General features: G+C 41.1%; 1 protein-coding gene across 1 annotated transcript in view; it reads left to right on the top strand.

Annotated features, from left to right (window-relative positions):
• Positions 1 to 80: 80 nt before the first annotated feature.
• The window catches only part of RASA3 (RAS p21 protein activator 3), a 172,886-nt gene continuing 145,287 nt past the window's right edge, over positions 81 to 27,679 (top strand). Inside the window, exon 1 of the mRNA XM_061377712.1 lies at positions 81 to 194. The gene's annotated coding sequence lies outside the window, so the exon portion shown is untranslated. The remainder of the gene's footprint in view (positions 195 to 27,679) is intronic.

Below are 27,679 nucleotides of genomic sequence, written 5' to 3' on the forward strand. Positions count from 1 at the left end.
TCTAAGATAAAAGTCTAGGCTGGGGAAGAAAAAAAAGATGCACAGGAAGTGTGGGGGTTGGAGGAGAAGAAAACTCTCTTCCTGGGGATGGGTGATGGTTAAGAGCAGCCATAGTCACAGGGAGATGGTCTGAAGTGTAGAGAGGATCTGTGATCTGCAGGATCTTCAAGAGGCCCAGGGAATGCTCTGTGAAGGTGAGAAAGCAGAAATGTGCATAGATTATGGTTTTACTTTGTTAACATCTCTCTAGTTCTTATGTTGTCAAAGCAGAGTGCATCATCTCAGGTTGCTCTGTAACATCTGTGTGTAATGTGCTGCTCTCTTTGTCCATCTATTTCTGGGGCTGGAGCAATAAGAAATGGTTGCTTGAGCTTTGCTGGGAGTCTGTAGCAGTGCTACTCCAGTGGCTTTGCTCAGGTGGGCTCTACTCCTGTTTTTGCAGTGGGAAGATGCTCCGACATCACTGCTCATGAAGTAACTGGTCATTCAAAGATTGTCCTTTTTGGATAGATTCTAAAGTTTTGCTTCTTCAGTGGGAGTCATGTAGGCATGTGGGCACATAGATAGGGCTGACACCTGGTGCTGTGAACAGCAAGATCTTTGTGAACTGACGGGTGAAGCTTAAAAACTATTTTAGGTGTGAACAGGGGAAAAACTGAATTCTCAGGAGTTTACAGTAATACATAAGTTTCTCTTTCAAATTTAAAACCAGTAATGAGCAAAACTACTTTAATGATTGAGTAGTGTTGATATACCTACTGCTTTGCCAGTAGTATTTGTAACAGTTGAGAAGATATGAAGGGATGGTTAAAAAACCCTGCTTTATGAATCTGCACTTCAGTATCTTAAATCTTGAGAGGAAGAGGAGGGCTCCACAGTCATATTAAAACTGCCTCACTTTGTGGAACTTTCTGGGTTTTTTTATCTGCATTGAGAACCTTCTTTCTTTCTTTTGTTCTAAAAATACCTATAGGTGCATTCTGCTGGTGCTAGCACATAGCTTCCTCCTGCTGCTTTTAAATAACTTTTTCTGAGTTAGCTTGATGTTTGCACATCTATCATACTCATAGAATGGTTTGGGTTGGAAGGGACCTTAAAGATCAGCTAGTTCCAAACCCCTGCCAGAGGCAGGAACACCTTGCACTAAACCAGGTTGCTCAAAGCTCCATCCTAGAATCCTAGAATCATTTGGAAGGGACCTTAAAGATCATCTAATTCCACCCAACAAGCTGGGGCTTGGCAAGTCATCTCTGGGGGCACATCCAGAAGGAACCAGCCTTTTTTGGGCCTGCTGCTTGCAGAACACTATTCTTCCTGTGATTATCTGGACGATATAAACCTATTGCTGTTTGAGTCTCTTTTTTTCTAAAATAAAGAATCTTGGAATTTATATTTCTTTTCTGCATCAGTTTTTAATTCTTTGCAATGGTGAGGAGCGAGTCCTGTTGATCGTATAGATTAACGAAGATCACATTTGGCTTTGCTTTTTCCAAGAGTTTAATTTTGGAAGAGTGTTCTCTTTCATGCTGATTTCTCTTTCCTACATGATGTATTCATCCACTGTGACTATTGGAGGTGCCAAGGTTGTACTTAAGGATGTTTAATCCTTCTTGCTCAGAAGCAAAGAGAATCTTTGGTGTTGGGAGGCCAGATGAGTTCACAGCATCATCTAAACTGAGACTATATGCCCATGTTTAGGAAGGTGAGTCCTGTCACATGTGGCTACATGTGCGCAGGGCATTAGGTTCCCAAAGCAGTCTGTAAAGTCCTTATGGTAGTGGGACTTAGTGGCCTGAACTTTTTGAAATGCTTTCTCCCTCTCACATTCCACTTCCCATAACTGGAACAGGTGGAGGGGTAGCTCAGGTGGGTATGTTTCCATGCTCAGGGCTGCAGCACAGCTATCTGCAACCAAAAACTTATTTTGCATGCCATAACAGTAGCTCTTACTGTTTGACACAGCACAGGTATGGGAGCAGAAGGTGGTCATGTAGTTGAATGCAGAGAGAAGGGAGAAAGCAGACCAAAACATGCTTGCGAACCATAAATATGCAACATGCACATGCTCCAATATTTTAAGAACTTTGGGACTCGGGGTATAGTTTTGATTAGTCTGATATTTGAAGTAAAAACCCTGATGTTTACTTGAAATGTACATGCTATCTATTATAGGAATGTGCCTGCTTGGTTGAGTTTGCTTTCTGGATTTTGGGACAGTGAAGTAGTGAGTAATGTGAAAACGTTGTGTGTTGACTGTGAGACTTAGTGTGTATTGCACAAACTGTAGCTTGAGCAGATGTACAACTTCTTACTCATCTCCCTTAACTGTGAAGTGGACTGCTCACTGCTGCAGTTCATCATCAGCATGGACAAGCAAATCCATGATGGGTTGTCTGGTTAGCTAATGTGAAACCCAGTTTGTTGGCATTTCCTCTTAAAGAAATATGGACTTTGCTTATTCTGTTATGCAATGTATAAAACAACCATATGCAGAAAACAACTTTACTTTTCTCAGGTCACTGTACCACACAGATGCAGCCTTCTTAAACCAAGAAATTATACCTTGGCACTTGTATCCTTCAGTTCCACAGAGAAATGGAATCAATGGCTGCATTAGATGCAACATGTGTGAAACAGAAAATAGGTAAAATGAATGCAAGTATGTATGCTTAAACTTTTTATTTCCTTGAAAAGTAGTTTTGTAGCATCTTTGGAACGAGTTTTTGTTGTATTTTTTCCCCTCCCCATGTTTATAGTTGTCACTATCATTACCATCTGAAGGCTCTTTTAACTTCTGTCATTGCTGTTGCTCTAAAGCTAATCCGTTTTCAAAGGCATGAAGGTAACAGTATATGCAGATTCTATTTTCTTGTATGTTTTTGTTGTTCTGCTGAAATGGATGAGAATTTCATTTCAGAGGATGATAACAGTATTTTTGACTAATCATCCCCTCTCCTGAGATGCTGAACTTAATCCCTTGAATCTATTGCCAGGACTTTTATTTATTTAGCTTCCAAAATTAAAAGCTGCTTTAATCCCTTTGCAGTCCTTTTGCTGAACTTTGTGTACTGAACCATGCATCAGCGTGCATTGCATGCATGAGAGCAGCACATCACCATTTAACGGAACTCTTTAGTAACAAATGGCAAATAGACAAAAACTTATGTTACCTAAATATTCGATAGACAGCAAAAACTGTTCTTGCAGGTGTGCTTGGTATTTTGCATAATCACATTTTCATTTTGACAGATTTGTACTCATGGTGTGAATCCCCTCTTCATTTTACATCCCTAGACACTTGTGTTGTGTAGTCGTGAGAACTGAGCATGCTTGTGACCAACTGTAGAACCTGTGATTTTTTCAGAGGAGGCCTATGTACTCCCATTTTAAGATAGCACAGGCTACTGCAGAAGTTCATAACCTGAGGTTCCAAATTGGTTTTGTTTTCTTTGTTTTAGTACCAACTTTCAGACTTAAAAATGCTCTGATGTGACAGGTAGTTATTCACATCTCTGAGTAAATATTGTTGGTCACTGGTGCCCAGTGACAGAACCAGAGGCAGCGTGTACAACCTGAAACATAGGGGGCTCCATCTGAACATCAGGAAATGGTTTTTCACTGTGAGGATGACCAAGCACTGCCACAGGGTGCCCAGAGAAGTTATGGAGTCTCCATCCTTGGAGATACTCCACAGCTGTCTGGATATGGTCCTGGGCAACAAGCTCTCTCTGGGTGGCCCTGCTTGAGCAGGGGGTTGGTCTAGAGTACTTCTAGAGGTGCCTGCCTCCCTCGGCCTCTGATTCTGTGAAATACTATGTTTGGTCAGAGACACTGATTCTCACTGAGATTAAATAAGATCATGTCTTCTTTGTACAACAGTCAGAAATGCTTTTGACTCAGGAATGGGTGTTCCTATTTTTATCAAGGAAATTAGTTGTGACACCAGAACCTGATAGTCTTCAGCACATGGATAGGGAAGGAAGCCCACTGAATCTGAAGGCCGCTTTACAATTGACTATATCAAATAACATATAAAATTTCTTTTCAGGAAGAGAATCCTAACAGAACATGAGCTAAATCTGCCAGTAAATACTACATGAGTGAAATAAGTGGCTGGAGGGATGCTGCTTGTATTTTGGAAAACTGAAAACTTAGCAATGGATCTTCAGTATAAGTGGAAAATGATACTGGGAGATTCAGGGTTTTCAGTAGTTATCTGCAGAGTTAAAACACTTTCCTTTTTCACACCAGCCATTACATGCATATTCTCTTTTTCCTTTTTTCTTTTTTTTTCCCCTATTCCTCTCCTGCTCCAGTTTCTAGATATGCCTCAGTCTCTCCCTTTATGGTGGTCCTACATAGCTCTCATCACAAATAGCTAGCCAGCCTTTAATATCCTTTGAAATCCCCAGACATAGACCTTACCTATTGCCAAAATAGATAAACTGCCATGACATATTGCGCTATGTAAATAATGAGAACATATGAATAATAAGAACAAATGTTAATCATGTTTGTAACTGTACACTGGACTGCAAAAAGAAGAGAATTCCTTAGTGAGATGTTTTTAAAATAAGAAGTCAACAAATTTGTTATCTAGAGCTCCATAATAGGTACCAGTGGAAGTTTTTGTGATTTTTTTTCTTTTTTTATTATTTATTTTTTATAAATTGTGAAATAATCCTCCAGTCCTCAGCCAGACATTGGATACTTGGTCTTTACAATACTAAGGCTAAAGAGAAATGGCTAACCAGTGCACAGTAACATAGTGTTGCTCTCTCAGCTGGATTTTTGTGGACCCTTGTGAGGCCGTGATGGATACACTTGACCTCCAGCCGTAGTTCAGGCTGATTAAGGAGCAACAGGCCTCACCTGCGACTTGGAAAGCCCTTGGCTCATGCACAAGGGAGTGAAGGTGCCTTGGAAAAATATTTCAAAAGGTAGTTTCAAAGCCCAGACATGTAAAATAACTGAAGTACAGAACAAGGTACCAGCGCTAAAATGACAACAAGTATCTTGTCTATACTTCACTCTATAAATACCACCATCAGGATGGGGCCCAGTTTGAGCTCTGCCAAAGTTGCCACTGGACTGCACACCAGGCAACCCTCCCCTTTAGCAGGGATGCCTCTCAAGGCTTGAGGTTCCTTACCTGAGACTAAGAGAACCTTCCTTACCCCAGGTGGAAATATCCCTTACTCATGACAGATACTTGGTAAGTGACTGATAGCATGCTGAATTAATATTAATGAAACATCACTACTCTAAGTAACTACTCAATATTACAAATATTATATAAATAAATATTATAAAAATTATTATATAAACATTGTAGAATACATATTCTATAATGTATAACAATATATTATACTTTATAATTACATAGTTATATATTATAGAAATAAATGTATAATTATATATTGAATATCTAAATATTACATAAGTATTATATAAATAATCGATATTGTTGTTATAAACTTGATATAGATAATTCCAGTAGGCATAATCTGTTGTCCAAATTTAAGACTAAGATTGGACCTAGCTGCACCTAGGCTCCGTAAGTTTAGAAAGCAAGAAGGTCCACTCTGAACTTCATATCTCAGTGGGAGGGTCCTCCTTACTCTTTGTTTCTTTTGTTCGACATAAGCCATTGACCAAGTCTGAGACTAAGATTAGATCCAGCTGTGCCTAGGGTCCATAAGGGATTTAGAAAGCAAGGGGTCTGATCTGAACCTTGTGACTCCATAGGTGTTACACTTTTGTGTCTTCAGTCTCTATATGAATTATTCCAACTCTATTCTATTTTCCTTTGTATGTTTAATCCATGCAGTAACTAATAAGTTGAACCTTGCCATCAAAGTTACTGAACCTTGTTCAAGTACTGCTAAACTTTGTGAAATTCCATCAAATAATTAAACTCTGCCACATTAGTATTTTACCTAAATAAAAGAAGTTGCTGCTTCTCTCTTTTGACTGAGGTGCATTCTGCTCATCTGCGACAGTTGCTGAGCATTGATATGGTCCTGAAGTATAAAGGCAGGTTCGTTTTAGTCTAGTTTATTTGTTTTCCTTGCCTAACACCCAAGCAAAAGCAAAGCTGCTGCCGAGCAACACTAGGGGTCACTGTTAAACATGATTATAGTGAGTCTTGGGGACATTCGTTTGCAAACTGGACCTGTATCCCTCACATCTATTGTTGACCATTCCAAAACATGGCCGTGGTTTATTTCTCTGGCTTTTAAATTTCATCTGGAAGTACGATAAACAAATGGATACCAAGATTTAATTAAGGGGGCACAATGTGGTGTGGTCTTATATGTCAGTTTTAGTCTTTTTGTGATGAGCAAACTGAGATAAATGCTCTGTCTCAGTCTAGATTCATGGAATCGAACAGCAACCGCTCCGCAGTATCTGCCATGTCACAGGATCATATTAGTCAGCAGGGGCTGAGGATGCCCCTTTGCAGAACTGGTAACCTTTAGCTCCTGTTCAGCATGGCTAAGCAGACAGAGGCCTATTCCTTGGCTTTTTTTTTTTTTTTTAAGAGCAATTAATGAAGTCTGCACACATATTTTAAATTTGAAAATAATATCCCCTTGTTTTTTAGATTAATGAGAGTTGCATCAGCCTCGAGTCCTTGTCCTGGGTTGCATGGGAAATTAGAAAGCTTTCTGTAGCCTTTGCTATTTTCAACTTGTTCAGTGTGTGAAGCTGCAGGCACTGGCTTGTACTCTGAGGGCACACCTCTTTGGGTTGTATGTCTTTCCTCAGCAATATCATATTAAGTGATCAACATGTACTGCAGGGCAAGGCTGCAACTCTAGAAGGTGTTTCTTCTAGCATAGGTCCTTTTTGTTTGTGCATTGGAGGAAGGGAAGGAAAAGAGTTGGTGGGAAGCACAGCCTTTGTGGCTTTACAGTGCAACCCCCTCTCTTCTGTTCCAAGAACCACAGGTCTGGAGTAGGTGACTTGCTGGTACCACTGTGATTCAGAGGTCAGCTGAGTGAGTTTTATGCATGAGACTTGACAGGTCTGCTTACAGTTTGCTGGAGTATGTGTTTGCTGCACTTGTCAGGCAAGTGGCTCCTAATGTTCAGTTCCTATTCAGCACTGGGGAGAATCAAAGAATGGCATCTTGTGTAAATGCCAATATGGCAAGATTCAGGTGGTCCTGGCATTTTTCAGCCTTGAGAGCTGAAATGTTGACTGATTGTTTGGGATTTTTTTTCCTGATTTTAGAGATCTTCAAACTGAAAATTAAATAAACAGGGAAAAAAAGAAGCCTTGCCCCAAAGTGTGCACAGTCTATGATTGTTAAGGAAGCTGAAACTGTGGCAAACTAGATTTATCAAGGTTTTGCTATCATGCCTCTATTTTGTTTGCTGGTCAAGGTTGTGAGGCCACACAGTTCTCATCATCTGTCTGTCAGCTTGGATGTATTAGTTTTTAAAAGCTATGTCTAATCAATGCAATTATTTTAGGGAATGCTTTAGGCATCAGTGGGCAGAACTGTAATGGTTTGGGCATTCGAGACTGGAAGTGAGAAGCCATCACAGCTTCAACCACTGCAGAGTTGTCTGCAGAGCAAAAACCTGGTTTTCATGACCAGTTTATAGGACCTGTAACTCATCTGTGCTCAGAATTTTATGTGGTAACACTGTGAGTTACTTATCTTCAAACAGGAAGGAAACAACATTTGGGAGATATAAACATGACAAGGAAGAGGGAGAAATACACTGAATTCTCACTATAGATAGGAGAGAGATGCAAGAATTGCCCAGGGACCTTCTAGAGTGAATGTATGTGTGATGAATTTAGTCCTAAAAATGCTGCTAGACTGCAATCCCCTGGCAATTTAATTCACTGCGCTCACAGAACCTGGGGATACTTGCTCACTGCTTTTAGAAAACAGAGAAGTAACATTATTGCAGCTGTGGTGACTGACTGCCTGTACCGCAGGAATGATTTAGGTTGTTTTATTAAGAGGCTGCCTATGAGCTGCCGAAGAACATGTCAGCCTGCTTCGCTACTCATCTTGATAATAAACGAGCTTGTACCACAGGCAGAATTTTTTCCTGGGCTATGAATAAGCACCATGTTCTTGTACAGCATTTTTTTTCAAAGCAGGTCTCATGATCATTGTGTTAACACGCTTTTAAAATTGTTTCATTTTATTTGTGCCTGTGGTATTTCTCAGTTTATCCTAGCTCCCAATACTTGCAAGGAGCTATGAACGTGTGTATACATACCTGTTCATCCCTCTACCAAAATAAATCAATAAAGTCGAGAGAGACCCTGAGCTGCATTCCTCAGTGTATTAACCTAGACCAGCCTGCCTGTCCTTCAAAGGCCAGAGAGGTAAATCCTGTCTGGATCTTCTGGGTTGCGCCTTGCTACAGTTCAATAAATTTCACTGAAAAGTAACAAATTCCATAGAATAATCTGCCTTCCTAATACACATCTCACCAAAAAATATGGCAGGAACTGGAATGCTGCTTGTCAAGTTCAGGCTTAATATCCCATTTGTTCCCATTTGGTTCCTTAGTAGATTCTGTGCTTGCCCCGGGCAATAGCAACATGTTTCTTCGTGATGAAATGTGATCAGTTATTTGTATGCTAGCTGTAAGAATGTAAGTGGCATTTCTGTTGGCTTGGCATGAGTCTTATGAAGTACCTTTTTCTCACCCGCTGGCTTGATTGTTCTAGCCTCTAGATTAATGTGCTCTTTTAGTAGCACAGCAAACCAGCCTCGGTGACTGTTACATATGTTATGATTTTTGCTAACTGACTCACCTTTGGCATGCGTTATACCTCCCATGGGTTCTGGCAAAGCCAATACCTGTTGACTTCTTGATTGAACACCATTCAACTGACCTCATGGTTCATACAGATCTTCATATCTACCTGGACCTTGATCAAAACCTGCTTGGAGACCTTATAGACCCCAAAGATTGTGGCTGGAAGGAGGACGTGTGCAGCTGAGGAATGGTTTGCAGAAAGGTCCCAGGTTCTGTCTCTCATCACCAGTTTTCTCTAGTTTATCAGATTTCATTTTTCAGGTGATGCAGGGGATTGAATTGTGCTTGCAAATGGCCAGTGAGGAATTCCCCTGGAGGATGAAAGCTCCCAGCTGCCACAGAGCCAGTTTCTGCATGCTATTCTGTTTCCACTCCTCCTGCCTGGCAGCAGCTGATAGGAAGGGGCTGAGGCTGAGAAAATGAGATCTGACTGAGCTTTATGTGGACCATTGGACCAAATTCCAAGTTACTTTCTCCTGCACTGGAGTTATCACAATCGGACCCAAAGGTGTGGGAGGCAGGACCTGCTCAGATACGCTCCGTTTTCTTGTGCTCATTGTTAGGAGGGAGATCCTGACCCACAGCACCTCTGGCAGTGTTTTCTTTGGGCATCTTGGACACCCAGGACACAGACGTAGCTGACAGCTTGCTTATGCTCTTGTTCAACAGTGCAGTAGGAACTTGTGAGGCTTATTGCACTTTTGATGTTGATTGTGGATGCGCATTAGGCCTTATGCATGTTCAGCCTTACTGCTCAAGGACATATGTTTGCTCTGAGTAAGCATGGTAAGTCCAAGTGTCCAAAATGTGTCAGTTACCATAGGCGAGTAGAGTCTGATGTGCCTGGGATAACAGTTTTGTTGTTCATACAGAACAGGGTTGCTCTGCACAAGAATTGCAGGTGATGGTCACTGCATGTGTGCAGTTGTGGTAGCTTAATCTCCAAAGCAGCAGGGTGAGAGATGAAAGGAGTAACACTGGGGACAGCTTTCTCTATCTTCCTGTCTTAACAGTCTGTGCACTCTTCCGAATGAGCTCATTCTGGTGTCTGGGCTTTCAGTCTTAATGGACTCAGTTAAGCTGAGGTTTTTTTTTGCCTTCTTGAAACCGAGGATTTGAAAATCACTTCCTAGAACATCACGTTTGCCAAAGTCAAATTAACATGGTCATTCTCGGCAAAAGAGTCACAAGTAGCTGGTCTTTAAGAGCGCTATGCATTTCACTTCTGTGGGGTAAAATTTCCTCATTGGAAGCTTTGAAGGAACATATTTCTGTGGTGTAAAAAGAAAATAGTCTTTTTCTCTCTGTATAAGATACACTTAATATCTTTATTGGCATGTTTGCAGACAACATGAAGTTGGGTGGGAATCTGCTTGAGGATAGGAAAGCTCTACAGAGGGATCTAGACAGGCTGGATCCAATGGCCAAGACCAATTTATGAGGTTCAACAAAGCAAAGTGCTGCATCATACATTTGGGTCACAACAATCCTGTGCGATGCTCCAGGCTTGGGGAAAAGTGGCTGGAAAACTGCTCAGCTGAAAAGGACCTGAGGGTGCTGGTTAACAGCCAGCTGAACATGAGCCAGCTTGTGCCCAGAAATAAGTTTATTTCTGATCCTGTAGGCAGTGGGAGTTTTGTATATGAAGGGCTTGTAAAGTCAAGTCTTTTGCATGCTTTAACCTAATACAATTAGCCTAACTTTTGATTTTAGTGGCTTGAGCTGTTTACCATTACAAGTGTGGTCAGATGAACAACATTTTTAAAATGGAGGCAAACATCTTAATTAAAATTTGATTATCTAATTAAGATAGAGAACCATATTTAGACAGCCAGCAAAAGAAGGCTTGATATTTTTTGTTTGCTTTCCCTCTGCAAATGCTGGGTGCCTTTGAACACAGGATATTGTATTTGGGCAACTGTTTTTAAACTTAAAAATCTGAGATATTTTTCTCCCCAACTTTCAGGTGGGTTTGGCATGTAAGCTGTGTATCTTATAGTGAGAATGTTCATAGCGCAGAATATGCAGACCAAGTATGTTGAACTCTAATGTCTAACTCTGGTATAGGAGGTAATATAGCATGCAAAATATTCTTCTTATAGTAGGACTGAATTACATGGAAGGTTTAAAAAAGAAGTGTATGCATTTACAAATTCAGTAGCAGAAAGTGTTTCACATTTTGAGAAATGATAAGCATAAAAATAAAATTGTGTTTATACTGTAGTAATTAGTTGCATCAGGGTAATATATGATGCAAAAAATGTGCCAGTGTGCATCTATGCCAACCTTGGTCCTGCTCTCAGAAAGGTCAGAGAATAGAAGTATTATGCCCTGTCAGGCAGCCAACACCATTTTATAGCTGTTATCAGTTGCTCTCAGCATAGAGGAAATGGGCTTTTGCTTCAGCTCACAAAATCAGAGCCTGAAGCGAGTTGTGCAAAACATTCAGGTTGGATCTTTAACGTATTTGAAATCAATCTTGATTCAAGTCCAGACTGGCTCCACGCATTTGCACCCATTTGCTGGAATTTTGCCTGATGTTTTCCGGCAAAGGTGATTATGAATCTTTCCCAGTGATTATGAATCTTTCCCCCCATATCTTAAGATCTGTAAAATTTTGCAGGTTTTCATGATTAGCACTGATGTGATCTGTATTTTATACTCTTTTAGCTGATGCTGTCAAGGGTTTGCAAATATCCCTTGATTCTTCACAGTTGAGGTAAGGCTCACTTCAGCTGATGTTCTAATATAATCTGACAGACAGAGAGCTGCCTCCATATTTATCTGCACCAACAATGAATTTGAACCAGTCAGGTGGTCTGTATCCTTATCCTGTGCCTGCCAACCTCTGTGTCTTTTCATGTTGCTTAATCTGATCAGTTACGTTTGTCTAGCCTAGGATGGATCTGTGATATTGAAATGCTTTAGCTAATGGCTGCTAATATGTTCTAGAAGTGTGAAATAGGATGTAGTACTACAAAACACCATTAAGAAGTCTAAGCTTTAGCTCAGATCAGTTAACCAAAGCTAACTAACTCAGAATAGCAGCAAAGATGAAGTAATGTGAATTTTAACTTCGCACAAGAAGCTTGCATTCAAGGCTGCACAAACATGCTTAGCAAAAGGGAGGTGAAACTGCTGCAAAAGACACAAAGTAGAAAAAAGCTGCAGGGACTCATACGAGTGGGTAACTAGTATTTCCTGAGGAGTTATACTCTCTTTGCTTGTCTTGCAGATGTAAGTAAGTGCGTCCAAGCTACAGCTGCACCCCTTTTGCTAGGTAGCAGCTGGCCAAAAATCCAAAGTGTGCTGTCCTCTGGAAGATGTGAGCTATGCCTGGGTAAGACCACGCTTTCTTGCACTGTAACCTGTTAGGATATATTCTAATTCATTATAAGCTTCAAGCTAAGGAATCCAGAAGTGAAATGAAGCTTGTGCTATGTTGACTGTTAAAAGAGCTCATCCAGATTTGCTTTGCATGCTTCTGTTGCATAGAAGCCTGGCAGAGATGGGGAGACCAAATAAAACTAATTATCAATAGCATGCTGTTCAGCAAATGCTTCTGTTTCTGATGGCGTTAGCAAAGTGGCAGGAGCAATTCAAAGGCTGCAGTCCCTGCAACAAAGCGCTAGCATGGCACAAACAATGCAGCAAGCGGATCCATGAAGGACAACTGAGGGGTGGGAAAGGAGAGGCAAGAAGTGATTGTCTGTCTCCTGATAATGGGACCAATTTTCACTGCAGCTATGCCAGCTGAGCTCCAGGGACACACCAGGGAATCCAGCTCAATGGGCTTTAATTTGGGCGAATGTGTATAGATTACATACGGCAGGCACGATTCCACATGCCTTCCAAATCACAGCACTGTACTTAAACCCTGATACACAGATAATACAGATGCGAGATAATCAAAGCCCCCTTTGTCATACTGAAAACTGAAGCTCTTGAGCGCAGAGTTTAATCAATGTATTATTGGAATGAAAATTCCAGCCTTTCTGTAGTGATTGTATTACTAGGTGCCATATTTAATTCATGAAGAAAACGACGAGTTTTAAAATTGAAATGAGACTCAAAATTTGCTGGTTGATGCAGAATGTAAAATTAATTTTCTGTTGGCCACGGGCATCAAAGAAATAGATAGGAAAGAGCAAAAAAATCTTTCTTGTCTGTTTCTGGATTCCTTTTATCAGATTCTTGACAGTCTCAAAAATGGTACAGGAAGACACTGCAGAAAGGTAGCCATGATTCACCCTCACAAGCTGCATCTCTGTTTTTTACCGAATCATTTTTTTCTTCTGTTCCTTTAACAATGTATGTAAATCTCAAGCTTCTGTAGGCTGAAGAAAGATTGCAGCATTATTCAAATATATATTTAGAAGAAAGTTATTGCTTCCCTATGATTTTGGTAATACTACCTCATTTTTGTTATTTTTTTGTTTTTCAGACAGGTGAATTGATAGGAGGTGTTAATGTATCACTTCTACATAAATACATAATGGCAGTAATCATTACCCTTGTGTGTTTTCCTACAGCTTTGGCAAGATTTGCTTTAACTAAAAAAAAAAAAAAAGATAAAGAATCTGCTGATTCAAAAGAAAATACCACAGTGCAATAAATCTGGGTTATATTTGGCTAATAAGGAAGCAGAGGATGATGCCGGATGTGGAGGTGACCAGGATGTTCCATTGTAGCTTTCCTTCCTCATTTAACTTTTCTTTGGCTGCTGCAGCTAGAAATGATGCACGAGGGCTGGAACAACAGCAGCATGGAAGTTTTTCATTACCTGCCCCTCTGACACAGGAGCACAGAAATCACCACACCTCCCTCTTCCTTCCTGTAGTCTCCTTCTTTCCCACCCTGGGGATATTCTTTCTCCTGATGTCCTATATCTTCCCATGTGTATGGTTTTATAAATACTGTTTGCAAAGTCCCAATAGAAGTTTGCTTGTAGAGCTGTAACAGTACTTCAGGATGACAAATTACGAGTGTCTTCCTGTAACCCAACAAACTGTAATGGTTCCACACACTGTGGATCATATGCTTGTTCAGACGCTGGCTTTTCATCTGCAGAAAAGCAAAAGAATAACTGGACCTCTTGTTGGCAAGGAAGTTACAACCATACATGATATTTTGAGCACCAACCTCTCACTGACTTGTGAACCTGAAGCTCGAACTCTGTGGTCATCTGTGCACAGACTGAAGTAAATGTGCTTGAATTTGCAAAAGTGGCTGGGAACAGTTGAATTCATATTATATTTAAGAGTAGAGTTCAGATCTTTCTTGTACGTGAGCTGCTTTGCATGGTGATCTCTCTGGTTTATCTACCTATCTGAACGGTGAGTTTGGAGTCAAGTGCAAATATGACCATCTGACTAATGTGACAGTAGCCTTTACGCCAGACCCTTGTATCTGTGGTGGAGGTAGCATTTCCATCCTTCACAGGATGTACAGAGTGATAAAACCATTTTAATACCAATGCAACAAATCAATAGGGTAAACCACAAATTTAAAGAAACCACCATGCTGTACTCTGCCCTGGTAATCTCCAGTTGTTGCCAAATGCTGCTGCTGCTCTTTGCACTTCTTTTGTGCTGATTTAGTTTTCAAACACATCCACGTTAAGAGTGTTAATACGCATGCTACATCCCTTCTTAAATAAACCTTCCCATTTATTTTTAGAAACACATTTAAAACATAAAGCAATTAAACTGACATCAGTGAGGGTAGCGAGAGAGTCCAACATGAGTGTTGGGAAGGGACAGATCTTCACAGTTAAATTTTATTACAGCTTTTGTGGTATCTCACTGTTTTGGGTTCTTTTAATTCAAGTTCCTGCTGGGCAGTCAAGTGAAAACCCTTCAAAAGCAGGTTTCTTAACTTCTTAAGAGTGCAGGAAAACTTGAAAACATGAAACCTGCATGTCCTGTAACTACAAAGCAAGTAAAAAAATCACAATTCTGGTTTCAGTTTCATGACTTTTAATGCAATAATACAAGTGCAATATTTTTGGAAGGCATTATTTTTAACTGCAGGCAGTATAGTTTCAAATTATTCTTGCTAAAACTCAGGGCCTGGAAATCCAGGTGAATAATTTTCTCCTGAAACTATAAAAGCTACCTGTTAAAAAATTAAAAAATGAGGAATATTTAAGTAATATTCCTTTTATTGTGGTAAATACAAAGAAATAATAAAATGAATACACTCATCCTTGGTGTTTGCCCAGTTAAAAGCGGGGTGGTGGTGAATACCACATTAGTCACTCCTCACTTGGACAAACCCTGATTGTGTCTATATTCATAATTTTTCCATGGTAACCAACATGGATTATTGAGTTGTGACATTTTGCTGTGCTCCATGTGTTTCTACTGACCCTTAGGAGAGCTGTTTTGGTGTTAAATACTGCCAGGCAGTGAGTAACCATTTTTCCACTTTACTGGAGGAACATGTATCTTTACTACTTTCTTGCATTAGCTATGGCCTTAATCTTGAATTCATCTTCAATGAACTGATTCAACTCATTAAACCACTGGAAAACTATTCTCCTTCCTGAAAAAGAAAAAAGTTTTCCTTTGTGACTTCTGTCCTGGGGCTGACCTTGCTCAGAATTTATAGAGACAAACAGAATGGAAAAGGGGCACAAGGAGGGGGAAGAAACGGGAGAGTGACCTCTTGTTTCCCATGGCAGTGAGCTGGTAGTTTAGCTCAGCACAGCCATCTTTAAAACCTCATCATGAGTTTTCTTTTCATAGAATCACAGACAGGTTTGGGTTAGAAGGGACCTTAAGCTCATCCAGTTCCAATCCCCTGCCATGGGCAGGGACACCTCCCACTAGACCAGCTTGCTCGAAGCCCCATTCAACCTGGCCTTGAACACTGAACAGGGAGGGGCAGCCAAAAGTTCTCTGGGTTTGACATGGTTTCTTAGTGTATAGTGGTTATATCCACAGCAATTGCAGTAAAGCTAAGGCTGCTAGCCTGGACTTACAATAGTGAAAATGGAAGCAGGATTTGACCCTCAGATTAACATTTCCTGTAACTCTTAACACTTTTTTATACTTTAGTTCTCTCTTGTTTCAAGCACATAGCTTGTAATCATACCAGTGTTTCAGTAGCAAAGTGTTTTAACTTTGGAGCCAGGGATTTGGAATAACACTTCTATTTACTTATAAAGCGAGAAGCATTTGGTCAAACGTTTTAGGTTATCATCATCTCAATCTGAAGCTCTTAAAGAAGAAAGGGAAACAAAAATCTTGTTTGGTTCAGTGATGTAACTTGTTAGAGGACAGATGGACCCTTACAGAGTGCCCCAATGATCCAGTTTGGAACCACATAGAGGGGTTTTTGTCTTCAGGGGTTTTTGTCTTGAGCTGTAACAGCAGGGGACACTTTAATTAAGAAATAGAATTGCTATTAAAGCCAAGGTAGCATCTTCCTTCTGATAGTAAGAGAAGTTTTGATTCATTAAATTACTTTTTCACTCTTGTTTAAAGGGTGCATAATCTTTTAGAAATAAGCTACTGATGAAGTGAACAGTTGATGTACGCTTGCTCAGTGTGATTGTTGTAACAGATGTGCACACCAAAGCTGAGTTTGTCTATCCTGGCCCTGTCCCATCACTGCTGGTGGCTTGAGGTAACCTCCATACAGCCATGGAGCCCTGTGGCTGACCACTGCATAGGGGTCAGCCCCTCTATGCTGGATCTGGGCATACACAATGCTCTCTAGGATGCATATTGCCAGTCCCACTATTCATTTAGGCAAATGGGAATCCTTCCTTTCTAGCGTGGTGGGTTTGGGGATGTTGTCTGGGAAGCTGTGAATTTTCTCAATCAAGGAGTTCACAGTTATAGGTACAGTTCCTGAAGTACTGGAGGGTTGGAGATTATGGTAGCTGTTATTTCTGTTCTCAGTTCAGTATTGTAAAGACCTGTTCTTGTATTTTAGAGTTACTGTGCTTCAGGAAATGTGTTTTCATCATCAGCACTTCAAACATTATTCACTGAAACATATTGTAAATGAGAAAGGAGAAAATGTCTTAGAAAGCATTTATAAGTGCCAGGAAGTAAATAGTTATTGCTGCGGTGTCTGCATGGAAAGCTGGCAGCCTCCAAAACGATTACAGATGAAATTCTACTTTAGGTAAAGCATGAACTGATACTGGTTTGATGCTTGGTTTTGATTGATACTCCTGAGAGAACTGCTGCTACCCCACCTGGCTACGCTAAGATCAGTTTGTGATTTTAGTACATACTTTCTTTTGAAGAAGTGTAATTAAAAAATAAGAAATGGAGAATACGTGTTTCAGAACAGAAGTGTCTGTCCCCTGAGCTGTAGATCAATGATGGTCTAAAAGAGTGGTAGATTATACCATGCTGAGCCGGTGGAACACGTTGTGCTGTTTCACCTTGCTTGAAGCTGCTAAATCCCATTAAAAGGGAAGTTAGAAACAAATTTTATGTATTTTCAGTATTTTCGCTCTGTGAATGCAATTACTGTGACTGACACAAAAGCTCCAGAAAGTCACGAGTAAAGAAGGAAGTGTTGCTGTGGTGGGACAACGTTGGTCCACCAAGCACTCCCCCTTGTTTGCAGCAAATGGCTCAGGGGTTTCAGAGAGCTTCTGAAGATTTTCCAAACCCTTCACTCCGAAGTATTTACTGTCAGCCAACTGGGCCCTCACTGGAGAGACTTTGGATACTGAGATGAAAAATGTCACATGGGATAAAGCCCAAATCTTAATTAGATCAATTAGTTATGCTACAGTTGCTCGCTTACAGTCCTTTGCTCGGTTAGGCTCCTTCTTTGCTAGCTGTTACAAACTCAAAGCAGTTTTGTTGGTCATTATGAAGGAAATGGCTTTTATGCCATTTTGCTTCATGTTTTTTTCACTATACTGAAGACACAGTGTCTTTAATATCTACGCTCTTACAGAATATATAAACCCCTAATACCCGAAACTATGCGAATCCTTCCACCTGATTCTCCCAGGCACCCCAGTTCATTCTGAACTTCTGCTTACAATTTTTAGCTGTGTAATTGAAAAGGTTGCCAAAAATATTGCCACCCTCACAAATTCCCACCTTTCCTGAAGCTGGAAGTTGTAATCCGCATAGGAACAGCAGTATTTTAACTTAAACTACAGAAATCAAAGTATGCTGATGCACAGGGTCACAATCACAAAATGGGCTCTCAAACCCCTGTTCTGCTGGCCACCATGCCAGGAAAGGAGTGACTTTCAGAATAAAGGCAATGCAGAGGGCTGAGGACAGTGAAATTTCCGAATGCTCTCATTATCCAGAGCCAGTGAGAGCCTTTTGCTGCTTTCACAGGAGACTACTGGAATAGTGCTATTTCTGGAACTTTTGTCTTGTTCTAGTTGTTTCTTCCCTTTCCATGATGGACATTATCTCTTTCTTCTTTCTTCATCTTAACTTTTCACACCTTCTTGTTTTAGTTGCTTTTCTCTTTTTCTGTCTTGTTCAGGTGTTTGGTTTTTAACTTGTTCTTCCTGTAGAAAAGAGAAATCAATACAGATGTATGTAAAATAACCTGTCACTGCCTTGATTTGCTAACCTTCTGTGATTTATTTTCAGGATTATTCTCTTGGCACCAAAGCTCAGTTAGAAAAGAAAGGTGACAAGTGTTTGCTGGTGATACTACTGCTGTCCCCTTCCAGAACAATTCCAGAGAATTTTCCCTTTCTTTCATTCATTAGAACTGCCTGAGCCACCAGAGTCAGAGCAATTTCCATTAGTCAGGCCAGCGGGTAGGCTGGTTCAGATAAATTGTTTCTTCAATTGATATAACAACATGTAAAACTTGCCTTTATATAAAAAGATTCTCACTTTCTCCTGCTGTTATAGCATATCAGTGACCAATAAAAAGCCTTAAATTGCAACAGAGGGAAAGCAGAAGAATGCTTGATGAGAAGAAGCGTGACCTGTCCTTTATTAAAGGTTGCCTGTGGACTGGTGTCAGGTGAACTGTAAAAGCACAGAGGGATCATCCTGTAGCACAAGTTATTGCACAGGGATTGGAACTAGATGATCTTAAGGTCCTTCCCAATCCTAACTATTCTATGATTCTATGATTTTGCCAAATAGTTCCACTGATCCTAATTTCAGCTGTAACTTTACTGGATTTCCTCCATTCACCTGAAGAAATCTGTGGCAGGTATCCACACCAGATTTGCTTATTTGTCTTCTAAAGGTCCTTCAAAATGGCTTAACCATTTCTGAAATGGGGACTGGGAAAAGGTGTTTCCTAGTGACTACTTCTTACAGATGTTCTAGTACCTATCAGTCGCAGAGCACGGACTTAACAGTTGATACGGGAAAAGTTGCAGGACGTGTTTTCTTTTCCATAGCTCTGGAATTAGAACTGGGACCAGAGACTTGGAACAGGGATAGTCCTAGGATAAAAGAAATACCACTTATGCATTCTCCAAAGACTTGGACAGATTTGGGAGAGCTACACTCTTCAAAATCTTTTTACATAGGTTCATAAACTACAGGCTTAAAAAAGATATATTTCAGTGGCCTTGGGCTAGAGGTAATGGGTAAGGTAGTGAATATAGTGAATGTATCTATAGTGAATATGAACCACATCCATAGAGATTGACTCAGACTCGCATGAGAGAGGACAGTCCTCCCAAATCAAGACACATGGGAAATCTTGCTAACACCTCATGTAGCTATTTTGTTGTTATTTTCTTTACCTCTGTTAGTAACAAAAACAAGAGTGGCACAGAATTGCCAGTGGAGGTTTTTGAGCCCTCCATGCATGTGCCCATTTGATCACCTTAAATGTTGCTGCAGTGTTTGGGGGTTTCTTTCAGGGAACTGTTAAGCCATTGCTTCTTTTTTAAAGCTTATTTTTAGATTTGTTTCTTGGAGCACCATCTATCCATGGTGGATAGTCTGATTGTACAAGCGACAGCACTTACAAATCACCTAATGAAGGCTAAAGAGCGCTCTGGGATTCATTTGGTAAGAGTGGCTGTATAAATGAGCGGCTGTTAATTGTGCAGCTGGCTGACACGTGCAGTTAATCTCAAGTGCAAAAGCACAGAGAAATGTGCTCTGTGAGCAGTTCCGATCCAGAAATACCCGTGAAGGAAAGAACAGCTCAGGGCTACCTTTCGGCTCTGTGATTTATACTGCTCATGAGGATATCTTGCAATGTTGGCCATGTGTTTTTCAGCTCGTTGCCAATCCTCATGCCATCGCTGAACTTGATACTGAGGCTGGGACTTTGTAATTCTACCCAGAGTGGCACGGTTCTCCTGGTTCACTCTCTGAATCTCCAGCCTTTGTTGTTCTCCATTTCAACTTAAAAGGGAAAACCACATAAGCAGAATCAAACTTCTCCAAGCTTGTTCATGTTCACACACCCGGTAACCTAGAATGTGAAATGTCTGTCAGTCTTGTGTCAGTGGAAAATAGGTTTTACACCTCTTTTATAAGGTTTTATATCTCTTCTACAAAGACTTGCTCCTCCATGATCATCATTAACTCGGCCTTGCAGCCCAATCCTTTTGTCTTTCTTAAGAGGATAAGGGACCTCTTAAGGGGGTCTTTGACACACTTGTGAGGTGGCTAATGCCAACCTCATGAAGTTTAACCATGCCAAGTGCAAGGTCCTACACCTGGGTCAGAGCAATCCCAGGCACAGCTACAGGTTGGGCAGAGAAGAGATTCAGAGCAGCCCTGTGGAGAAGGACTTGGGGGTGCTGGTCAATGAGAAAATGAACATGAGCCAGCTTCCGTGTGCGCTTGCAGCCCAGAAAGCCAACCGTATCCTGGGCTGCATCAAAAGGAGCGTGACCAGCAGGTCGAAGGAGGTGATCCTGCCCCTCTGCTCTCGTGAGACCTCGCTTGGAGTATTGTGTGCAGTTCTGGTGTCCTCAACATCAAAAGGACATGGAACTGTTGGAACAAGTCCAGAGGAGGGCCACAAGGATGATCAGGGGACTGGAGCACCTCCCATATGAAGATAGGCTGAGAAAGTTGGGGCTGTTCAGCCTGGAGAAGAGAAGGCTGCAATGGAGACTTCATAGCAGCCTTCCAGTATCTGAAGGGGGCCTATAGGGATGCTGGGGGGGGACTGTTCATTAGGGACTGTAGTGATAGGACAAGGGGTAACAGGTTAAAACTTGAACAGTTGAAGTTCAGATTGGATATAAGGAAGAAGTTCTTTACTGTAAGGGTGGTGAGGCACTGGAATGGGTTGCCCAAGGAAGTTGTGAATGCTCCATCCCTGGCAGTGTTCAAGGCCAGGCTGGACAGAGCCTTGGGTGACATGGTTTAATGGGAGGCGTCCCTGTCCACGGCAGGGGGGTTGGAACTTGATCTTAAGGTCCTTTCCAACCCTAACTATTCTATGATTCTATGATTCTGTCTTTGTTCAGTATCTTCCAAATGCAGCCCTGCTTATAGGGAGTTTGGGTACATTTTGTAGGAGGAAAACCACTACTTTTAGCTTGGATTAATGCCAACCCTCCAATCTTGGAATTGCTGTAGTGCAGTACTGAGGGGAAGGCATGGCCGTTGTCTGAGATGCTTAACAGTCAATTTCAGTTACTTTGATTTATGTGTTTATTTTGTGTACAAACCTGATGTGCCGAGTTAGGAAGCATGAAGATAACGTATTGCCTCAAACATTTTGGAAAATTCCTGTGATTTCTTAGACTGTAATTTCCCAGCAGCTGAGCTGATCTCCTAGCACTCTCCTGCCACCAAAAAAGGGAAGGACTTGTTCTTTTCCTTCCCCTGCTCATCTCCCCACTGCTCCCAGCTGTGTGGTCTTCTATGCTCTTGCACCAGCCCTGGGATTCATCACTTTGCAGAAAGTGGCAGAAAAAGTATCCAGGTTGTTTTGGTTTTGTTGGGTTAGTTTTCTGCTGCTGTCTTGAGTTTAATTAGCTAATGAAAAAGTTTGATGAAAACCAGAGTTGATCCAAAGAAAACAACAAGATTTGGCCACTTGAATCAGGAAGGTAGAGAGGTAATGAAAGGGAGGTAGATGCACTGCTCCTTCCATACCTTTTGGGATCACACCTTGAGCAGTGGAGTTGACTGGTACTTGCTGATGCCTGCACTGATCTGGGTATTATTCACTAATGACAAGCCATAAGTTCTATGATGTGGTTTTGCATGATGTGGATATGACCAGCTCTGTTTCAGATAATTTCTGTCTTCCCAAGGAAGAATGTCAGGATATTCAGGACAGTGATGTGTAGTGAGTTCTACCTAGGTCACTAGCTCCTGAGCTGCATTTTGCTGTCTGGAGGCACTTTAGGGCTTGATGAGCAGTCTGTCAGTCATGAAGTAGTCTGTCTGTAAATGAATCACAGGAGATAACTACTGCCACCACAGTTATACAAACCATTCTCTTCAAAAGCCTGTCCCTGTGGTTGACTGATTTGCTGTGCCCTATTCAGGGTGTGAATTTCCTCCTGAATCAAAAATATGTAAGGTGATTCTCTACAGTGATAAATCCTCAAGGCCTATTTTGCTTGGTCTCCTTTGAACAGTAAATTTTATCTTCACTTCTGCCTGCTTCCTGCTCCACTTTTCCATTTTAATTCTATTTTTCGCTCTGTTTTTATTTCATCTCTAAGCTTTGCATCTCCCTCTTTCTGGTGGTGTCTGTAGGAACAGCTGGCAAAGTCAGCAGCAATGACTCACTTAGCAGGAACAACAGCTTTACTGAGACATAATAGGTTTGCTCCATTTATTTCCTTAAAGTAGGGCAATGTTCTCCCTCTCTTTTTTTTTTCATTCCCACAGTTATTAAACTTAAAAACTAATTTAAAGCCATCTTCTCTTCAACAGAGGGTAGGAGGAAAATAACCTAGCATTGGATTTCATGTGACAGGGCAAGCAAATGGCTTTCTGAAGTGCTGATTATACCTTAGCCTGCCTTTTAAAATTCATGTCCTCACAGAGCAGTTTATCCTTAGCTATGTTTGTCACTGGGAAGGTAATTTGATAACTACATAGAAACAGTGCTGCTGCTGCTGCCTTATAGTCATTTTGTTATGAATTTGTCCCTTTGTTCTCATGATGCAGGACATCTTCTCCAGCAGCAAATGCTTGTCTCTTTTGATGACAGAAAGTCGATCTTCCTCCAACTTTGTATACAAAAGGGTAAAGAAATGCTTTTTTTCTTTACAAGGCCATAGCAAACAGCAGTGATGTACCATGAATACCTAACAGGGTGTTCAAAATTGCTGTCCCCTTCTCTACACTGGGTGTAACAGACACCGATCAGGTAAAGCTCTGTGCTAGTGTTGAGAGAACCTTTTGTGTCACCATTTTGTTGCTGACACAGGGAGAGAAAGGCCTTTGCAATGTGCACATTTGACCCTGTAACACTCTCCTGCAACCACAGCAGCAGCCTGCATGATTAGCAAATGCACTTCATCAGTGTAAACAGAACTTCTATAAATATTTGTTGATGTGTTTTCCAGGATCATCATTATCATTTGTGTCTGTAGCAGCCCTCGAAGACTTGTTAAGATCTAAGACTGTGATGGGCAGTGTACAAACACATGATGGGACTTATCCAGACTCCTCTGAAGTCAGTGGGGTCCTTTCCATTATCTCTGGTGGACTCTGTATCAAATGGTAATTTTTCCATTGACTTCAGTGAGGCTTGGATTGGGTCCAGCTGCAGGCCATTTTTGTCCTGGAGCGGTTGCAAGCTAGCGTAAGAAGAGAAGCAACAACTGGGTGTAATGAACAAATGGAAAGAGGTGTAAGAGGCAGTATAAGCCATTTCTCTTCATTGTTAGCATGATTTTAAGCCTCTTTAAGTTTGACTTTAAAATGGAAGATATTAATAATCTCAGTTTCTGAACTTAGCTGTGTCAAGAGCGGGATGAAAACTGAAAGAGTCCACTGCAGGAAGGAGAATCCCTTTGGATATCCTGTGGGCATTGTCTGATTTGTAAAAAATGTTACCATATTGTTTTGCAAACTCAAATCCATTATAAAAGTGGTTTTGGGGGATTGGTCAGGAATGGGGAAGAGGTGAAGGGAAAAACTTATTTTCCAGGTTATCTGAGTCCCAAGAATGCCTTCTCCAGTGGGGCTAAGCTGGAGGTAACCAGAGAGAGGCTGGATGGAGAAAAGCAGGGAAAGCACACTTTTCATAGCTGGCTTCAACATCTCATTCCCAGAAGCCTCTCAGAACAGAATCACTGAAGAAATAGTCTTGTTTTGAGCCTACTAATTCACTCTTCTCCTTTCTCCACCTTTTCCCCCCGTATCTGATTCTAGGCACTCCAAAGACATTGCAAGTCCTGTATAAAATGAAAAGGAAATCCTGCTCATCTTGCTCTGGTAATTTGGAGTGGTTAATGTTAGAGTAACAGGTTTTTGTAGAGAATCCAGCGCATCTGCCTTGTTAACTCCGGTTTATAATCAAAGTAGGTCAGATGCTGGTCACAGTGTAGTACAAAGGTACCTAAAACTGGTGTGTTAAGTAATCCCATCAGGTTCTGAGTAACCTCAAGGAGAATGGTTGCAAGGAAGAACTAGTTAGTAGAAGATTGCAACATCAGACTTTCTTTCTCTCTCTCCTTCCTTTTTTCCTTCCTTCTTTATTTTCTTCTTCCCCTCCTTCTTTCCTTCCTTCTCTTTCTTCTTCCTTTCTTTATTTCTTTCTCTTTCCCTCTTTCCCTCTGTAGCAGTACGGGAAGGAGGAGGATGAGAACTAGGCCTAGGATCACAGTCTCACTTCTCTAGTTCAGATGAACATGCCTGAGAGTAGTGGGCTCCTGCTGGTGGGTTTTTTGTTAACCTCTGTGTGTGGGGGGGTTATGCAATGTTTCATTTCCAGAGGAACTTCGTCAATTTTATTTTTGCAGAAATAGGAAAAAATTAACAAGAGCAATTGAATCCACATCCTAATATAGCATATGATTTTATGCACAGAGGAGAAATGAATTGTTTTGCTAATGAAGTGATTTTAAGGTGCCTGGGGATTATTATGTGGCACAGTGAGATGATAAACAATTTTAAGGAAATTAATTCTGAGTCCTTACATGGGCTACACTCCCATTGCCTGAGGGGTACTGCTTTGGAGATTAAGCCTTTGACAGGGCTGCGCTGCACATATTTTCTACTGTGCTCATGTTTGGGTTTTTTTAATTGTTGTTGTTGTTTCCTTTTAGTGAGTAGAGTTAATCAGGTAACAATTTATTTTCCACTCTCATCTTCTAATAAAATTTGCCTCTTGGGAGCAGTAAGATTTTGAAGGATAACTGCCAGTCAAGGCTACCCATTGTTATTTCTTGTGCTTTGAATATGTTAACATCCTATTATTCAGTTCATTGCTCTGAGTGTATCTTGATGATTGTGCTATTCTTATTATTTGTGATTTCTTTTCATGATTGGACGGAAGTACCCTTTAGGAGCCTATTTGAACACCTTAGCACTTGTTAATCTGAAGCAATCCCATTTCATCAATAAGTATTAAGTTATTTAATGCTGCTGGGAGTCTGCTATTCATGGATCCTGGTAGTCCTGTTGCAACAGTCAGTGCACTGAGGGGAAAAAAAAGGCCCTGAAATTGTGACCATCTAGTTGCCTCTTTGTTTTGTTTGAGAGGAGATGTGAAGGTAAGCATGCTAGTGCTCAGTTTAAAAAACAATACTGTACCTTCATCTTTCCCTAACTTCAGATGATGGTGGCTGTATATTGCAGGGGCGTTTGTGTCCATTAATGGTTATGCTGTCTGGATCTGCAACAGAAATGAAATGTTTATCCCCTTTGTATTGGAAAAACCCTTGCATATCATTACAGGAAATCTTTACATTCTTGTGATCTGTTTTGTTAGCCACCAGTAGCACTATTAAACATATGATTCATTGTATCAGCAAAGCCAGACTTGCGCAGAAGAAAAGTAGTGGAAAATGAAAATGTTAAGGGCAATTGTTCTAAAGTCTGCTTGAGATTCAAAGTGCTCGTATTGTTGGAGAAGAGTAAAACCACATACAGTCCATTTACAGCCATGTTGAAGTTATGATATAGGAAAGACTGTTTAAGGTAAGTCAGCAAGTTTTTATTAGGCATCCATCAGGAATAAAAAGACTGGTGTAAGAATACCTTAGGTACTCCTAAACTGTGACAGGTTTTCCAAAGTGCACATTTAGGATGCTGCCAGAAAAAGATAAGAATGCTGAAAAAGGACTTCTTGTGTTGAAAGCATTCCCAGGCCTCTTCTTGCTAGTACATTAGAATGATCATCAAAAGCAAATTGTCAATCTGATTATTCTAACTGAGTTGACAGTGCAGTGGCACAACAATATTTATCCCCACCTTGGCCTAAATAGCCATGCAATGGATGAGAAGGAAAAATAATCTGTGAGATGTCTTGCACTGAATATATCCCGTGGAAGAAAAGCTGGTAATGGAGACTGGAGTGAGACAGGATTTAGAGGGGAGACCACTCTCTCTAATCCTGGAGATTGAAGGGAGTGAGAGCGGATCAGTTAAAACAATGATACCATGATTTTTATTTATTGTTTTTCACCAAAATAGATGTGATAAACATTCTCCCTCTGTCATACCTCAGACTTGAACTGTTCCATCTCAGGCAGATTCAGGCTATTTAGAACCATTTTTCAGTGATATATAAAGAAGATATACTTGCAATTTAGAAACCAAGAGGCTGCCAAGAACAGCAGGTATAGCACCAACACAAGCCCTTCACAGGACATGACCAAAGCACTGCCTGAGTGCAGCAGGAGTTTTCCACATCTTTCTGTAGCAGCTATGCGATGGAGGACCACGCTTGCAAACCTGGTGGCAGACCTGTCATACATACTACCAGGACAGGTTCCTTGCTTTTATAAAAGGTTCCTTGCTTTTTATATCCCTGCCGCTCTGCTCTGCTCTGCTCTGAGACCTTACTTGGAGTATTGTGTACAGTCCTGGTGTCCTCAACATGGAGCTGTTGGAACAAGTCCAGAGGAGGGCCATGAGGATGATCAGGGGACTGGAGCACCTCCCATATGAAGACAGGCTGAGAAAGTTGGGGCTGTTCAGCCTGGAGAAGAGAAGGTTGCGTGGAGACCTCATAGCAGCCTTCCAGTATCTGAAGGGGGCTATAAGGATTCTTCATTAGTGACTGTAGTGATAGGACAAACGGTAACGGGTTAAAACTTGAACAGGGGAAGTTTAGACTGGATATAAGGAAGAAGTTCTTTACTGTTAGGGTGGTGAGGCACTGGAATGGGTTGCCCAGGGAAGTTGTGAATGCTCCATCCCTGGCAGTGTTCAAGGCCAGGTTGGACAGAGCCTTGGGTGACATGGTTTGGTGTGAGGTGTCCCTGCCCATGGTGGGGGGGTGAGGGGGTTGGAACTTGATGATCTTAAGGTCCTTTCCAGCCCTAACTATTCTATGATTCTATGAACAATTTACACCATTGACTGGGACAATGCTGAGCAGTTTCTAGCTTTGTCTGAAATTCACTTGAACTGTTTGGCTTTTTGTGAGAACACTCAGCTGCTTTTTTGTGGCAGTTATTTCTGAGGAGGTGGGATCCCAGGAGGGGCTAATTGCTCTCAGGCCACTTGATTTCAGGAGACAAGAATGCTCATCTTAATCCTTTCTAGACGCCCCCCCCCCCCATGGTAAGTAGCTGATTTTTCCTGAGTAACAAAACTAAACTTGGTAAATCTCTGAGGGTTTTAGTGATTTTGGCTTTGTCTTGCTGCTACCTCCTCTGCTTCTTCAGGTGCTTTAAATTATGATGCTATTAAGTTATTTTTAAACCTAACTTTAAGAAGAGATGCAATTTGTAAAAGAGAATTGTTAGTGCATAAGTCGGTAGAAAACAGCAGTGGGAAGAACATGGTATCTATGCAAAC

The sequence above is a fragment of the Neopsephotus bourkii genome, unplaced genomic scaffold (assembly GCF_033783945.1).
Source record: "Neopsephotus bourkii isolate Nb327-2 ecotype Australia unplaced genomic scaffold, CSIRO-AGI_Nbou_v1 NB_1760, whole genome shotgun sequence".
NCBI lineage: Eukaryota > Metazoa > Chordata > Aves > Psittaciformes > Psittacidae > Neopsephotus > Neopsephotus bourkii.